The 17,802-nt window shown below is 43.0% G+C and overlaps 1 protein-coding gene across 15 annotated transcripts in view; it reads left to right on the top strand.

Annotated features, from left to right (window-relative positions):
- TSNARE1 (t-SNARE domain containing 1) overlaps nucleotides 1-17,802 on the top strand; it is a 483,485-nt gene that overhangs the window by 49,054 nt on the left and 416,629 nt on the right. For 2 of the 15 annotated variants that reach the window (XM_015283230.4, XM_040694932.2), the window contains exon 3: nucleotides 15,723-15,768. The exons of the other annotated variants lie outside the window; for them this stretch is intronic. The gene's annotated coding sequence lies outside the window, so the exon portion shown is untranslated. The remainder of the gene's footprint in view (nucleotides 1-15,722; nucleotides 15,769-17,802) is intronic. 15 annotated transcript variants of the gene reach the window in all.

The raw sequence follows: 17,802 nt of genomic DNA, 5'->3' as shown, positions 1-17,802 counted from the left end.
GTATGTGAAGAAGAGCTTCCTCGTTGGCTTTAATTGAGCAAAGCAGTGTAGAGTATGTTAAGAAAGAGGCCTTTCTTGATAATAGACTGATAAATGGGTACTGCATTTTCTTTGTAGTGCTGTAAATTAGGAAATATTGCCTGCTAAATAGCTGGTGCAAGGTAGATGTATATGTTGAGGAGTCCACCATTTATCTGGCTAATGCTCATCTTGCATCATCTGAATGTCTGTAGATAGAACCAGAGAGCTACGAGGCACAGTTCTCAGTTGCATCTCAGCTGTGTAGTTTGGTGGACACAGGAACTGCTTCTTCGGGATGCATCAGTATTTTTTAATGTGAGGATAACTGGATCCTTTTATAGCCAGGAAGAGTTGTGTTTCAAGGGGGGGAGATCTTAGGAATAAAGACAGAAATGGAAGTTCTTGCAAGGTTGGATTGCGTGTATGTATGTGTAAGCAAGCAAGAGACAGCCTGCTGGTGAGAAATGCAAAGATACCAATTGAATGAGGCTGTTCATGCTCGATCAAATTAAATGTAAACTGAAATGCTTAACTGGGTTGTGGCCAGAGTGTTCCTCCCATGGCCAAAAGATCAGAGTCCAAAAGAAAGCAGCACAATTAAAAGAAACAGATGACTCCCATATCCCGTCACAGATACCCTGCAACCAATGATAGCGCCTACTTATGCACCTCTGCTAATTGGAAGTCTTAAAACCCTGTAACAGCTTTACAGCTTCACGTGCTCATTTTTAGAAAAGTAATTGAGTTGTGAAGTGGTTTACAGAATCACAGAATGGCTTAGTTTGGAAGGGACTGTAAAAGTAATCGAGCTTCAACCCCTGCTGTGGGCAGGGTTGCCAACCACTAAATCAGACTGCCCGGTGTTCAGCTCCTCCTTCTCTAAAACAAAGCTTTCCTGCACAGGCCTTTTATTCTTTCTAAACTCTCCCCAAAATGGAACCCTGCCAGGAGTTATTGTTTTAAGTGTCTCTGCTAACGTGATTAGAAATACCACTTATCTAACTCACTTAAAAAGCCACCTGTTTACCTACTCAGGCATAGCTGGTGGTCTGGCTAGTTGTCTTTTTTCACTCCCACATCCTTGATTTTTATGCCAAGCCAGACAGTACACAACCATCCTACAGAAAGCTAGTGAGCAGGATTTGGTGATATGTTCCTTTCTATGTTCAGATATGATGGCGAGGCTGGGGAAGGAGTCCCTGTGCGTCGTGCTTTAGCTTGACTCATATAGAGAGCAACTGTATCTTGGAGGTGTCTCAGCTGCAGCCGTATTTTTGTGTTCCCTGCTGTTGCCGCTGTGCTTGTCATTTGATGGTTTCATGTCTTTGATGTCTAGAGCTAGCTGTGTACAGAAAAGATGAAATCTGGATGATAGCAGTGTTTTGAAACATGGGTGCTTAAAATTCCCTGAAATCACCGAGAATCACATTGTTCTGTAGATCTTTGGGTTTGACTTGGCATTCCTCTTCTTGGAAACTCTTGCCAACGTGAGTAAAGCTTGGCTGGCCCCCCCTATGCAGCATGAAAAGTAGGCTGAGGACTGCTGGTCCTGCATCTCCTGGATGCTCAGAGGACTGATCCTGGCAGTGAAGCATGCTTTGGTTGGACTAGATGATCTTAATGATCTTTTCCAACTTTAAATAATTCTGTGATTCCGTGATGCACAGGTTACCTCCCAGGGGATTTACCATCTGCTTCAGCAGCAGATTCACAAGTGGCAACTCCGTTCTTGGCCAAGAGAGCAGAAGCAAAGCTCTGTTGGCTTTTCCTGGAACTGTTCTTTTTAGTTTTCCCTCAATATGGTTTACCACTGCACTTGAAGATGTATAAGCAGCTGTGGATTTACATGGCTTGTCCGTAATGTTCCTTGAAGTAGCAGCTGTGGTTCATCACCTGCAAGGCTCATGTTTAGGGAGAGAGCAGTGCTTTGCATAGTAATTCCTTCAGGCTCCAACATTACCTGCAGCAGCAGCAATGTTGAATCACTTGGATGGATGCCCTTTTTGCTCTGGATGAGATTTCCACAAATGGCACTGCTCATTGCCCCAGAATGGCCTTGCAACTGTATGTGTAAAGAGCATCAGTGGTATCACTGCTCTCCTGAGTAGACCCTGACACCAGATTTGGATGGAGAGGATTGACATAATGTGTCTTCCTACATGGAACTGAGCTGAAAACTACAGTATTTGTTTTTCAGTGCTAGCTAGTCATGCCTTAAAGCAAATTTTGCTGAAGGCGTATTTTCTCAGCTTTATAGTTTTTCCTTTCCAACTCTTGCTTTGCCATGCTTTTTCTTCTGTGTGATATAAAGGATTGGCGGTGTGGGAATGTGGCCTCTAGGAGCTACCTAGACCAATGTGTTAGAAACCACTTTGGAGTTGTAATAGTTAAGCAAGTGGTGGGGCGGACATTTTTAGTGGTGAGAGGTGGATTAAGTGATGAGGCATCTCCATATCTTAATGCATCTTGCTCTTAACTTGCCCAGCTCAAGCAAGGGTGGTGCTGGTTGGCAGTTGGTGGTGTGAATTATGGAGAACATAAAACACGACGAGTGTGAAAGTCCCTTCAAACTTACAGAGATATGGTGTTGGTGATGGTCCCTGGCTGGTGTTGACAGTGTGCTGGCTACTATTGATGCATTGACCCATCCATCTTCATAACCAATTCCGTCTCCGTGCTCTTGGACACTTGTTGATTGCACTCTCCCTGCTTTTTCCATGCATTCGTAGAATCATAGAATGGCTTAGTTTGGAGGAGGCCTTGAAGGTCATCTAGTTCCAACCTCCATGCCGTGGGCAGGGTTGCCAACCACTCAATCAGGCTGCTCAGGATCCCATCCAACCTGGCCTTGAATGCCTCCAGAGATTCTGGGTCTGGTGCCATGTGATGAGGAGAGCGTATGGGATGTGTTTGGGGAGGGTCATTGCAGCTGCAGGTTGGGTGTGGGCTCTTGAAAGCCTCATGTATGGACAGATATCTCCTGCAACAGAGAGGCTCTATTTGCCTTCTCAGCTTTGCTGTTTTTCACCTCCTTATACTTTTGAAGTCCAGGCAGCTGAGTTGTTCTTAGCTCTTCGATCGTTTGCACTTGAGATCTGCACAGAGTGAGCACTGGTGAAGACAGCTTTTCTGCAAGGAGAGTTTGGATCAAAAGCCTAGCGTGCTCCCTGGCCCATGCTCTGTTCCTCTACATGGCTGAGTGTTTGCCAGAAGCTGCCGAGGTTCAGAGAGGCCACTCCGTGCTGGGTACTCCAGCAGGTCTTCCCTGGGGACATCATTCTGTTGGCCTGACCCATGACTCAGCTGTCCAGGTGATGCAAGGTAGAGATCAACTGGGGCTAAGCCTGCACTTGGATTTGCGTTTGGGTAGGAACACTGAATCATAGAATCATAGAATTACTCAGGTTGGAAAGGACCTCAAAGATCATCAAGTCCAACCGCAGCAGCCTAACCATAGTACCCTAACTCTAACAACCCTCTGCTAAATCATATCTCTGAGCACCACATCCAAACAGCTCTTAAACACATCCAGGGACGGTGACTCAACCACCTCCCTGGGGAGCCTATTCCAGTGTGTGAAATCATCACTAATCCAGTGTTTGGAACATCAGCTTTGGAATTCGGCATAATCTTGTGTGATTGGGTGGTTTTCTTTCTCCTTGTTTCTGACTGGGTATTGGTGCTTTCAGATAGAGGCTTGAAAACTGCAGAAAAATTGAGTTTATATCAGTGCATAAGTGTACATACGCATGCGTGCAACTGTGTATAAATATAGTGATTGTCCCACTTTGCTCTGTGCTGGTGTGGTCTCACTTCTAGCACTGTGTGCAGTTTTGGGCACCACAATATAAGAAAGACATAAAACTATTAGAGAACATTCAGAGGAGGGCTACAAAGGTGGTAAAGGGTCTGGAGGGCAAGGTGTGTGAGGAGCAGCTGAGGTCCCTTGATTTGTTCAGAGCAGAGAAGGCTGAGGGGAGGCCTTGTGGCAGCCTACAGCTCCTCAGAGGGAGCAGAGGGGCAGCGCTGAGCTCTGCTCTCTTGTGACAGGGACAGGACCCAAGGGAAAGGCATGGAGCTGTGTCAGGGGAGGGTAAGGTTGGGGATTAGGAAAAAGCTCTTTAGAGAGTGGTGGGCACGGAACAGGCTTCCCAGGACAGTGGTTATAGCCCCAGGCTGACAGAGTTCAAGGAGCATTTGGACAAAGCTCTGAGAATCAGGGTTTGGGTTTTGGGTGGTCCTATGTGGAGCCAGGAGTGGACTCAATGATTGTTATGGGCCTCTTCAAATTCAGGATACTCTGTGGTTCTATGATTCTGTACCTCGGTTTGCATGAACAATTAGAAGCATAAGTTCCATGTGTTGATGCTCCTGTTGTGTCCTGGTCCTTGTTCAGTCCTTACATTTCCTCCTCATGCCTCTCTGTTCAAGTGTCACCACTGAGCCTCAGAAAGGCTATTTTCCATTTGGATCCTGGTTTTGTCTTTAGGGTTACTAAGGATTGGGCACACTGCTTGTCCAAACGCATATTTGAGGGCATAGATGTAGTGATGTTGACTTGGGTTGCTCCTCTCCCAGCATACTTTTCCATATCTTCGTTCCCCATTGTGGTTATTCAGCCATAGTGATGCTCTATAGGATTCTGCTGAATGTGTAGAAGGGGAAAATAAGGTGTTTTGGTTGCTGTCCTGGCTGTCAGCATGTGAATGCTGTGGTGACCCAAAAAAAGCTGCTCCCAATGTTTTGAGCAAATATGATCTGAACCCACAACTTCATTACTTGGGATGCCCTGAGGTTTAGTTTTCAGTACAGCATCTGTCTTACATGAGTGAGCAGCATTACTGGGTTATTAGCATATTTTGTGGTTTCTCAAACCAGTTTCTTGGGTAACGTTGAAGCAGTGGGTTTATTTTAAGTGTGATTTCACTCCTGTGATGATTTTCTCTCAGTTAACCAGACTGACTTCACCTCCAGTCACATCTCTCGCTTTTTCTCTGCATCTCAAAGCCTGCATTACTGCTGGAGAACAAGATAACCACAGCAGTGTTTTGCGTAGCAAACCTTCCTTGAAAGAACAACTTTGTTTGAATGCACATTGGCTCTGGGCAGCCTGGTCTAGTGGTTGGCGACCCTGCACATAGCAGTGGGGTTGAAACTTGATGATCATTGTGGTCCTTATGAACCCAGGCCATTCTATGATAGGATTCTATGATTGATGCTGTATGTTGGGATGGGTGGTTCACTGAGTTGTTGTCTTCATCTCTTCAGCACTGAAAGAATTGCCACTCTCAGCTTCTTCAGTTGTCTCCCTTGAGAAATGTCATCTCCATGTAACTGGTCCCTGGTCTTCCTCTAGAAAGTAAGAAGATGTTCTCCCACATCATGAACATGGTTTGGGTTGTCACTGTAGAGTGGCAAGTAGAGAGAACATTCTCTGTTCTTAGATGTGAGCACTGATATGATTTCTTGAGTATTGGGAGTGCTCCTCAGACAGTTGAAATCTGAATTGTAAGGAGGGATTTATCTTTCCTTTGAGATGTGAGAGGATGCAGAGACATACAGTTATGACTGTTGTTAAGGACAGCTCTTGGATGGTTGTCCTTTTCAGAAATGAGCTTTATTTTTACCATCTGTTAAGGGACTGGTGAGAGCTTTCCTGGGTAGGTGTTTGAACCCAGCACTGGTACCTGACAGTGTATGAACTATGGAAATGCAGCGTTGATCCCTCTCCACACTCTCCTGTAGCATTGTAAATCTGCTGGTGACTGCTGTCATGTACTGTCCAGGTTGTCAGTATCCTGTTTTGCAGCTCAGATTGAGAAAAGATGAAATTGTCTTTGCTCTCCCAACAAGCATCCCAACTTCAGGTTGAGATACTATGGCATGACTGACGATGTAAATGCATAAACAAAAAAGGCTACACTTTTTTTAAAGAAGTGGAAGGATTGATTTTTTTTTTATTATTATTTGACCTGGAGTTTGCAGAAAACAAGCATCCAAAATCAAGAGTGTCTTAGAAGTGAAGACATTTATGCACCACCTTAACTTATGCATCGAGCTGCCAATGAATCTGTCCTGTGTCAAGCAAGACTTTTTGGCAGCTCTGGCTTCAGACTCTGGTTTTCAAGGCACATCAGCATGTTCTGAGTTGGCTGCATCCACGGGTTTAACACTTTGCCAGCTCTGGATTTTTTTTCTATACGTATTAAAAGACCTTCTCTACACATGGACAGGTTTCTGTGCTGTTTTAGGATGGCAGCCAGCATTTCTGCAGCTGTGTTGAGTGTTCTGTGAGGTTTCTGCAAGAAAGGCAAGTCAAGATGTCCTCTTATTTAAGCAGAGAAGGAGCTGTTGTGAGTTACGTCTGCGTTTAGAGATCCTGAAGGTGATGGTATTTATCTTCTAGCCAAATGGTGGCAGCTGTCTGACCTGTTTGCAAATTCAAGGTTGTTTTATGGAGCTGTGATACGAATCTTTCCTCTTTCTCTCCCTTTCTCTCACTCTAAGAATGGTAATAGTTGTGAGCAGTTACTCACAGGTCATGGATCACAAGGGAGAATAAATAATTGAATGCAGATATGGAATGGGATTTTGTTGGCAGCCACAGAGTAGAGCGGAGGGAGTCCAGCAGTGATTGCATACGAGTAGTCTCTGGAATCCAAACATTACTGATCCAGCATTGAACCCTAGAAAGCATTTTTGCATTTGAAGATGGTTTGATGGTTTGCTGTTTTAAGGCAGTTATTCAGGTTGACTCATGTCATCAATCCTTGTGCCCTCAAGTGCATGATTACTCATGATGATCTAGTGTGGCTCAAGCCAGAAAGACTCATCTTGGAAACTTTAAGCACTGATCCATGAAGTATATTGTGAATTCAAAGAAATTGTAAAGATCGTAGTTCTAACTCCCCTGCCATGAGCTGGTTGCCACCCACCAGGTCAGGATGCACAGGGCCCCATCCAATCTGGCCCTTAACACCTGCAGAGATGGGGCATCCACAGCTTCCCTGAGTGGCCTGTTCTAGTGCCTCATCACTCTGAGTAATTTCTTGCTGATGTTTAATCTGAATCTTCCCTCTTTTTGTTTAAGACCTTTCCCTCTTGACCTATCACTACACTCCCTGACAAAGACTGGAAAAGGTCCCTTTAAAGGACCTTTTACAGGTCCTTCTCCAGCTTTTTTGTAGGCCCCCTCTAGATGCTGAAGGGCCGCTGTATGATCTCCCTGGAGCGTTCTCTTCCCCAACCTAAACAAACCCATCTCCCTTTCTTCATGAGAGATGTGCTCCAGCCTTCATGATCTTCATGAGCCTCCGCTGGGCCCTCTCCAACAGCTCCACATCTCTTTTGTGCTGGGGGCACCAGACTTGGGCACAGTACCCCAGATAGGGCCAACTCCCCTGCAATGAACAGGGGCACTTGCAGCTAGATCAGGGTGCTCAGAGCTCTGTCCAGCCTGACCTTGGATGTCACCAGGGATGGGGCATCTACCACCTCTCTGGGCCTCATGTTTCAATGCCTCACCACCTTGTTTGCAAAATAAAACTTAACTACTATTTATTGGCCACTAATCACCACGCTCCAGTCAGCACTAGAAGTGTCATGATCAACCAAAATGGGGATAGAACCCTTTTAAGAAGGGTGCAGCACCAGCTTCTCCAATTTCTCTTTGTTCTCACGTGCACACGCTCATGCACAGCACCTCTCAAAAAGGGCTCACATTATTTTCTGTGCTGTGTATTTGCAGCAAACTATGCAAACTCTGCTATAGGGTAACCATAATGAAAGGAAACCACTGGAGTTTACTGTCTAAATTAGTGGGTAATTACATGTGGTAAAAGAGGAATCGGGCTGTGGGGTGGAATCTATAGGCTGATGTGTTATTTGCAATATGCTGTAATCATTTTATTTTGTAATCTCATTATAAGAGAACAAGGGGGGGGGGGGCGAAGTTGGGTAGTAATCAGAGTAGCTGAGTCATGGTATTGAGAGGATAAACAATTCTTTCCCTTGAAAAAATGAACATGTTTTGAAGTTGCCTTTGAGAGTTAATATTTAATATTTACAGGACTGAAAGCTGATGGACTTTCTATTATGTCGTAATTAATCTTGACGCCAAAGAGTTCTCTGCCTCTGTCACGTAGTTAAATCAAATGTGATGATGTTGTGGTTGGGTTTATTAAGTATCTAATGTTAGCCAAGAAGAAGTTCACTGGCAGAGATCTGTGCTATGAACCCACCTATAATTTGTCCATGTTTTTGCCAGCAGCATGTCCTTCTAATAAATGGAAAACAAACTCAAAATCTCAACTTCTGAAAAGTCATGACCTGGTAAAACTGGTGTTGACTTTCTTGTCTTTTATTGTTAAATCCTTTAGTGGCATTTTTGCCCTTTTTCTTACTGCTGCAGTTCTGCTTGAACAATGAGCTTTGTTTCAAAAATACATCCCTGTGTTACCTAAAAGAACTTTAGATTGAGTGACTTAGGTTAAAATAAAGATGCAGTTACCCCATGAAATGCACATGTCCAACTGATCTTTAGGTAGTTTAATAACTTGTTAGGATGAAGTTCTTCTCGGAAGGAGTGATGACGTATTGCAACAGGTTGGCCAGGGAAGTGGTGGAGTCACTGTACCTGGAGATTTTCAAGAAAAGGACCTGAGGGACATGGTTTGGTGGGCATGGTGGGGATGTGTTGACGTTTGGACTTAATAATCTTAGAGGTCTTTTCCCACCTTAATGATTCAATGATTCAGCTCCTACACTCTCATTACTGAGCAGGAATGTATGCTGTAGGACTCCATTGTTCCTGAGCACGTGTAGTTGTAAGAACTCTACAGTCCCACTGCTCCTTTGACAACCTGGGAGTCTTGCTGCCTGTGAAAAGAACGGCAGTGTCAGAGGCAAGGAGGGGACAAGGCTCAGAGGTTTCAGACAGGAACACCTTCTCTATTCTTTTTTGGCTGGCAAGTTTGGAACTATTAGGGTAGTATGGTTAGATTGCGGTTGGAGTTGATGATCTTTAAGGTCTTTTCCAACCTGAGCAATTCTGTGATTCTATGATTCTTACAATTAGTGGATTTTTACACCTGTTTGCAAATTTATTTTTTTTGTATCTTCTCAGCCAACTTATTGGATACCTTGTAATTGGGGTTATGATCAAGGCAATTTTAAGATAACTTCATGGTTGCATCTGCCATGGGTGGTCATGGTCTTGACCATATTGGTCTAGATCATCATGCTTTTTGGGCTGGTGTGTCTTACGGGAAGAAACTGGGCTGCTAAAAGTGCATTAATTCACCAGATGTTTGTTCATCCACTTGTGCTTAAATGTGTCCTCAGTAGTGCCAAGCTGGAAGCGTTATTATTGCAGCAATAAAAAAGCCCTTTGTTGAAAAGATGACTTGGTTTGCTTGGTGTTTTCTGGTTTTGTTATGGACAGAGGTTCCTTGCTTGTGGTCTTGCTGGTTCTCAGCTTTCAAAAGAGTACTCCCAACGTGGAAATACATCCCTTGCATTATCCGTTCACCACATGTAGTCTAATGCTGTGTATTAAAAATGACGCAGAACTTGAGTCAGTTTTTAAATAATATAGCTCCTTGCCAGCCCTGCGCTCAGTGTGGGGGAGGCAGCTCTTGGCAGTTGTGCATCAGGGCAGCTGTACGGACTGGATGCTGTTTTATGAACTCCTTTGCTTTTGGATAGCAGCAGGACATGCTCTGCAAGCTTCATTTTGCTCAGCCACCACAATGTTCTCAGACTGGTGCTGCTCTTTTTGTCAGAGGCATTTTATCCTGTCCAGTTGAGTGATGGGGGTAATGCTCCAAGCTGGGCATGCAGCTGCAACCACCACCCAACTGGGTGCCTGGGCATCTTCTAATAGCCTCTGCGAGCCAACAAGTACTGTCCACATTCTCAGACACTGGCAGAGTGCACAACAATGCCTTGTTGTTTTTTTAACTTTCTGCTTGTGTCTCACAACCTGGCCACTGCTCCCTTGCAGTTGGACACGGTATTAATTTATATACAGAAGGAAAGAACCCAGCTCCTCTGGGATTTCTGAGGCTGTGGATTTCACTCTGTCTGAGCAAATTTTTGGTTTGCAGGCATCTAACCGCTGCCCAGTCTTCCCTTCGTGCTCAGTGGAGATGTCTGGGCAAATAGCCTTGTTTTTCTTGGATCTTTGCCCAAAGTAATTCATGGGCCTCTGGGGTGTCTGGGAAAAAGAAGCTGGAAACTGCTACCCAAAGTTTCAGTGCCCAAAAGCTGGAGAAATGCTGTTGTTTTGGGACTGCTGTGATTATGTGCAAGCATGCTTTGGTGTTTATCTCATACTGCAGTGGCTGGAGCGTTTTTGTTCTGATCTCATCACCTGGAGCTGGTGTGCCTGTCTTTAATGTCAGTCATCACACACTGTTTTCATCTGCATTTTGCTCTTCCAGTTGAGTTGTGGTGTTGAGGTTTTCTGACTCTTGGCATGTGAGTGCTCTCGTAGCCAGACAGTTTTGGGATGCTGAGTGAGAGTTTTTGGTTGAGCATTAATTAAGCTGTTGGTGTCAGCTCACAGCATTGGTGTTATCTTCTACCGGAGCCCCATTTGAGACTTTTCTGGTCTTTGGGTAGGCTAAGGGCTTGCTTTAACTACTGTACTCTTTGCTGGATGAAGATGTCCATTGGGCAGTTTTTGAAATAGTCACATTTTATAACAATTTTAAGCATGACTGGCTCTGAAATGCCACTGAGAACCTAAGCTGTGCAAGTGGACTGATGACATAACAACAGAAGCAAAAAATTTAAGGTTTTGAGCTATCTGACTTTTCTGTGTTGACTGAACTGCTTGGGTGGGCTACTGACCCTCATTTCCTCTCCGAACTGTCAAGTTTAGAGTCGTTGAAGTGTTCACCCTGACTGCTGTGAGAGTGCAAGGAATGATCTTCTTGTATAAACAGAAGTAGAAGCAGTCTCATGAATATTTGTTTAAATCAGAAGAAAGAAATTTTTTATGATGCTATGTTTGCTCCTGTTATGCTACCGAGTCATATCTGCCAAGATGGGGAAGGTGGTTCATTTTGCCTCCTCTGTCTACAGGAGACAACTCCAGAGGGTCCTCCTGTTTTTTCATCCATGGAACAGGTCTCCCATTGGGATCAAGGGGGTTCTGGTGTCATATGGTATGCAGGAAGTACATCCTGATTTCATCCCACACTTCCAGTCTGGGCTAGAGAATACCTCTTGTTTATGTTTAACCAAAGACTTCTGTAGCATCCTTTAGCAATACATAAGTTTGGGAAATGAAGATGTCCTTTATAGACTGCAATTTCCAGGCCACAGAGGTGTAGGATCTAAGGCATAACCACAGTTCATTGAAGTTTTAAATAAGTATCTCAGTCTTCTTGACTTCCTATAAGTTTCTTCTGCTTTAAGGGTTCTGTATTGAACTGGAACTCCTCGTTGCTATGAAATTTTCTGCTCACCTTTGAAAACTTCCTCTCTCCTTCCTCCTTACCTTTCATTTGAGTTACTGTAAGGCTGTTTGTTTGCTTGTTTGTTTGTTTGTTTATTTGTTTATTTATTTAGGTGGCTTTTCTGAGAGCTAGACTATCTGTTGTTCTTTCAAGTTGTCCTGGTTTTATTGGTATTCACTGATGCTTCGCTGTTTCGTGAAGTAAAGTTTAAGGAACAGCACAGGAAATACAGTTCCTAGGAATAACGTGACAGGATGGATGTTGCCACATTCCGACAGATGTAATCATTAAAATCATTGCTGTGTCTATGCTAACTAGTAAGAAGGAAACACAATCCTTCCTAGGTGTAGTGGGTTTTTGGAGGTTGCATATTCCAGACTATAGCTTTATTGTAAACTCCCTCCAAGTGGTGCTGAAGAAGAACAATTTTGTATGAAACCCTAAATAACAACAGGCTTTTGAACAAATTAAGCAAGAAATAGCCTGTGCAGTAGTCTTGGGATCAGTCCGGATGGGACATGGAGTAAAAAACATGTTCTACACTGGGGCCAAGGAGAAGGGTCCTACTTGGAGCCTTTGACAGAAAACCTCAGGAGTGACCCAAGATTGACCCCTTGGGTTTTGGAGTCGAGGATATAGAGAGACTGAAGAGTACTACACTCCAATTGAAAAGGAGATATTAGCAGCACATGAGGGGGTTCAGGCTACTTCGGAAGACAGGTACTGAAGTGCAACCTATCTTAACACCTCGACTACCGGTGCTAAATTGGATGTTTAAAGGGAAGGTCCCCTCTACACAGCATGCTACTGATGCTACTTGAAGTAAATGGATTGTGTTGGTTACAGATGGGGAACCACAGTCATCCAGGAAACTTGGAAGTGATCATGAACTGGCCTGAAGGTGAAAACTTTGGAATATCATCAAGGGAAGAGCTAATGCGTGCGGAAGAAGCCCCATCATACAAATAATTATCAGAGATTGAAAAGAAATATGCCTTATTCACTGATAGATCATGTCGTATTGTGGGAAAGTATAAAAAATGGAAAGCTGTTGTGTGGAATCCTGTATGACAAGTTTCAGAAGCTACTGAAGGAGGAGGTGAATTAAGCCAACTTGCAGAGGTAAAGGCTGTCCAACTGGCCTTAGAAGTTGCCAAATGAGTAAGGTGACCAGTGCTTTATACTAACTTGTGGATGGTGGCAAACACCCTTTGGGGGTGCTTACAGCAATGGAAACAAACAATTGTTAGTGCAAAGATAAACTTATTTGGGCTGCTGAATTGTGGAAAGACATTGCTAGTCAGGTAGGGAGTTTGGCCATAAAGGTTTATCATGTGGATAGATGCTCACATACCCAGGAGGTGGGACACCAAAGAACATGAAAACAAACAGCAGGTTGATCAGGCCGCTAGACTTGAAGTGGCTTAGATAGAATTAGATTGGCAACACAAGGGTGAATTATTCCTACCTCAGCGTGCCCATGACACCTCAGGCCATCAGGGAAGAGATGTGACATGTAAATGGGCTCAAGATTGTGGTTCTAACCATGGACACAACTGTGCAATGTGAAGCATGTGCTGCAAATTAAACAAGCCAAGCGAATGAAACCTCTCTGGCATGAAGGATGATGGCAGATGTATGGAGAAGCTTGGCAGGTTGATTATATCACTCTACCATGAACTCACAGTGGCAAGCATTATGTGCTTACCATGGTGGAAGCATCCACCACGTGGCTTGAAACATATTCTGTGCCCCATGCCACTGCCTGTAAAGCCATACTAGGCCTCGAAAAACAGGTCTGATGATGACATGAAAGCCCAGACAGAACTGAGTCAGATAATGGAAATCATTTTAAGAATACCCTTGTAAACAGCTGGGCTAAAGACCATGGTATTGAATGGATATATCATATCCCTTGTCATGCACCAAGTTTTGGGAAAATGGAGCGATGCAATCGGCTGTGGAAAACCATGCTGAAAGCAGTAAGTGGTGGAACTTTCAGACACTGGGATAAACATCTAGCAGAAGCTATGTGGTTAGCTTGAGGGTCTGCCAGTCCAATGGCCCCACCCAATCCAGCCTTGTACGTACTGTAGAAGAGGATAAGGTCCCTGTAGTACATGTAAATAACATACTGGGGAAAATAGTGTGGGTTACCCTGGCCTCAGGCAAGGGAAAACCTATTTGTGGTGTTACTTTTGCTCAGGGACCTGTATTCACTTGGTGGATAATGCATGAAAATGGGATTTTATTTTCCCCCGTGTTTGATGAACAACTTGTGAACTTCAGAAATGTTTCATTGAATGAGATGTACCTCTGACTGCAGTTTTTGTGTATGAAAGAACCTGTGGTGTGGGGGTAGTTGGAAGGATAACTGGATGTATTGCTCATAATGGCACCAAGTTATTTTAAACTGAGAATCTGCTGTCCTCCTCTCACCCCAGTTTCTCAGGTGTGACAGACTTGAAAGTCAGAAACCTCTCTCACTGCACGTGACATGTGAATGTGACATGATACCTATCTTTTTGGAAAATGCAGAACTGTATGTTACTGAAGGGGAAATACTACTGATACTGCATAACTAGAAAATTCAGCTGTGTTTTTTTCTTTTTTTTTCTTTTTTTTCAGAAGGTAGAGAATTTACTGCACAGTTAATGTGCTGAAAGAAAACTGTAATAAATTAGTCTCTGTAGCCAACCATACTTGTACTACAGAAATGCTCATATTTATGAGAGTGGTCAAACATCCAATAGTGCCCAGAGATGTATGGCAGTGTTTACAATGGACCATAGCACTGTATGATTTATCACAGTGCACTACATAGCAAGCTATAATGTGCCTTGTAATTAGTGTAATGTACCCTGTAATAGCTGTGAAATAAATTCTGTGCTGAAACTTTCAGCCCCAAAACAGAGAATCTACTACCAAACCCATGAAAACAGAGGGATAAAATAATCTAATACCTAAAAGGCCTTGATGTGAAGTTTGTAGGATGTGCATGCATAAACCCACAGATTTCATGGCTGGGAACAAAATGTTTGTTAGCCTTGAATTATACCCGTTCTCCTTTCATTAAAAAAGGTTTTCTTTGCCTCCGATGGTGGTTCTTCCTGTGCCAGCTCCTCCTGAGAAAGACCAGTAGCTGTGGTGGGCTGTATATATGAGAAGGTAGGGCTGGGCAATACTCACTGATGGATTAATCAGCCAAATCACATCTTTGCTTGCAAGCTCATAGTGTGGACCTTCTTAGCGCTTGATAATTTTAGAGTGCCAGTGAAAAATCCCATTTTGAAGCTCTATAAGCATCTTCTTGTTCTTATCTTTCTTACTGATAATTTTAAAGTGTTCTACAAAATATTCTTTCTGGAGGTCCTATAGAACTGTCAAGTACTAATGTTCCTAGTTTGTAGAGGAAGGAAGTGGCTTCCAAATGGCTTTGCCCATGTTGTTGAGAAAGACTTAACTCAGACCTTTGGGCATTACTTTCAAAAATCAGGTGCCCTCTGATTTTCCTAGTTGATGGGATGGAATGTATTGCATTACTTGCTGTCTTTTTAGTATGAGTGCTTATTTTAGTATTTTTTATAAGGAAGTTTATTATTCAGACCCTTATTAGGTGTAAATGCAGAACAATTTCATTTTGGGGGCTTGTTGTGGCTATTTTTTCTTCCTTTTTTGTTTTCTCACACAGCGTGCCTTTCACTCCATAGATCATGAGTGTTTGATTGGGGGTGGAAGAGTCAAACCAAAGCAAATTTATTTTATCTGTCAGACTTCCTCTTTGTAATATTCTTTTCTATGTAGCAGATGACACAAAATCAATCTCTGGGATACCTTAGCCATTCAGCTTGTGGCTGCTTTTGTTCAATGATCTTTATTTTTTGTTTGGTTGCATTTTAGTCCTTAATGTATTTTTAAATACATCATCAAATCACAATACTTAGACAGGAGGAGGTTCTCCTTTTGTTTGAAGGTCTGAGTACAGATGTGCATTCATCTGTCCTTTCTCTAACCATTTGTGCTCACGTTGTACTGCTTTTTGAGACAGATGCCAAAGGAAGGGGTTCAGTGGCAGTCAAGAATGAAGATCAAGGATGTTATATTGCAGAATAGGAGGAAGCTTCTAAGCTCTTTTTCAAGCAGTAAATTTGTGAAATCCTCTCAATATCCTTTAGTTTGTGCTCTGATTCTATAACTTTTCTTTCCCATTTTGCTGCTCTTCTTTTGCCTTTTCAGGTTCTCCGTGGTCTTTGTGATGGATTGTGAAAGCGAATGCAGGCTTGTAAGTGAAATGAACCGAAACATGAATTCTTAAAACGACTGTTCCACTGATGTAATTCATTTTTTTCCTGTGCATGTTTTAATTCAGTACAAGTTCTTCCATACTATCATTTTTTAATCTTAAGAGACTCTTAGAGACTCTTTATATTTGTAGTTTCTAATTCAGGAGAAATAAAAGTATGGATATCACTGCAATTCAGACTTGTACTAAGTGACACATCTCTTCTAAATTTTTTTTTTTTTTAATACTTTGCAGAACTTTGCAGGACCTTCTCATTTGCTCCCACACAAGAAATATTAAACAGTAATTCCATGGTTTAAAGTATTGATCTGCTAAAGTTGGGGGATGTGTTTTTCATTGAGAGAGCACTGGAAAACAGACTGATGGTAAAGGGTGATGAACGGGAGGACTCAGAGTGAAAGTGCACCTCATGAGTGAGAAGATTCAGAGGCCAATATTTTAATGGCCCATTGGTTTACTGGAAGGTCATTCTTTGGATAAAAGACGAAAACAGTAAATTTTAAGCTCAAACACTATGAGGGACCTAAATATGAATATGAATGTGAATCGGAAGTGTTGTTCCGGACATGATAAGCCAGATCCCCCTCTAATAAAGCATAACAGGCAGCTCCAAGGAAGTAATTCTCCTCTATTTGGCACTTGTGAGACTGCATTTGCTCTCTGTGTCTGGTTTGAGACCCCTCAGTATAATAAGGACACTGGTAAGTTGAAGCAGCTTCAGGAGAGGACATTGGGTTTTTGAGCTCAGGATGTACAAGAAGAGACGGGGAGAACTTGATTTGCTCAACCTGAAGATGGCTTGTCAAAGAGGAAAAAAATATTTTTGTTTGCAGCTCACCACAGTAGTTTTTGACAACTTAAATAATGTGCTGGACAAGTGGTGAGATTTCCATTCTTGGAGATACTTGAAACTTAACTGGTGAAGGTCTAAACAAATGTAAATGGTTTAGAGGTAGGCAGAGAAGAACATCATGAAGTTCAAGAACAGCAAGTGCAGGGTCCTGCATCTGGGGAGGAATAAACCCATGCCCCAGTACAGGCTGGGGACTGACCTGCTGGAAAGGAGCTCTGCAGAGAAGGACCTGGGTGTCCTGGTGGACAGCAGGTCAGCCCTGAGCCAGTGGTGTGACTGGTGTGTAGCCAAGAAGGCTAATGGTATCCTGGGGTGCATTAAAAAGTGTGTGGCCAGCAGGGCAAGGGAGGTGATCCTTACCCTCTGCTCTGCAAGGATGAGGGTACTCCACTGGGCTCCCCCATTCAAGTACTGTACAGTTTAGTACTGCTGGACTAGATGATCCCAAGTGGTCCCTTTTGACATCCACTATTTTGCCACTGTTTTGTTTGCCTTATTTAGTCACAGATGTCAGGATATTCTTGCCCCATGGAGTGAATTTGCAGAGATATACCCCCCATTTTAAGCAAGAAATTGCTGTTTTCCTGAATACCTTTGATGGCACCTTTGAAATTATCTTTCTTTCTGTTCTTCTATTAAGCTATTGAAGAAATCTATTTTTGAAAGCTATTCCCAGAGTGAAACTTTTCAGTTCTCTGAGCAAGACTGCAGACTGGGTGAAAATTTGGTTGTTGGGGTGATGGAAGAGCGGTCAGAAAATGGGTTATCAACATGAAAGAGATGTCTTCTGTAAGAGTGATCAGGGAATAGATGATGGGCAAGAACCGTGTTCTTGCTAGTCTATAACATGTAAAATTCCCCTTGTCACAAGATTTCTATAATCAAATGATATATATATATATATATATATGGACAGTTGGACTAGGTGGTCTTAGTGGTCTTTTCCAACCTTAATGATTCTATAGTTCTGTATATATGTAAACTGAACACCAAGGCTGATACCAGTTTCTATACAACGGCAAATGCAAATCTTACGGGTTGCCAACTTTTCACGATGCCTCAACTCTCATAAAATGTTCCCCTATAGGTGTTAAAACTGTCTTCTGAAATCAGAAAGCACAAGATTTTCTGAAAATCTCTCTGTTCTCAAGCAATGATTG

Source organism: Gallus gallus, chromosome 2 (genome assembly GCF_016699485.2).
Source record: "Gallus gallus isolate bGalGal1 chromosome 2, bGalGal1.mat.broiler.GRCg7b, whole genome shotgun sequence".
Classification (NCBI taxonomy): domain Eukaryota; kingdom Metazoa; phylum Chordata; class Aves; order Galliformes; family Phasianidae; genus Gallus; species Gallus gallus.
This window is presented reverse-complemented; position numbering and strand designations above follow the sequence as displayed.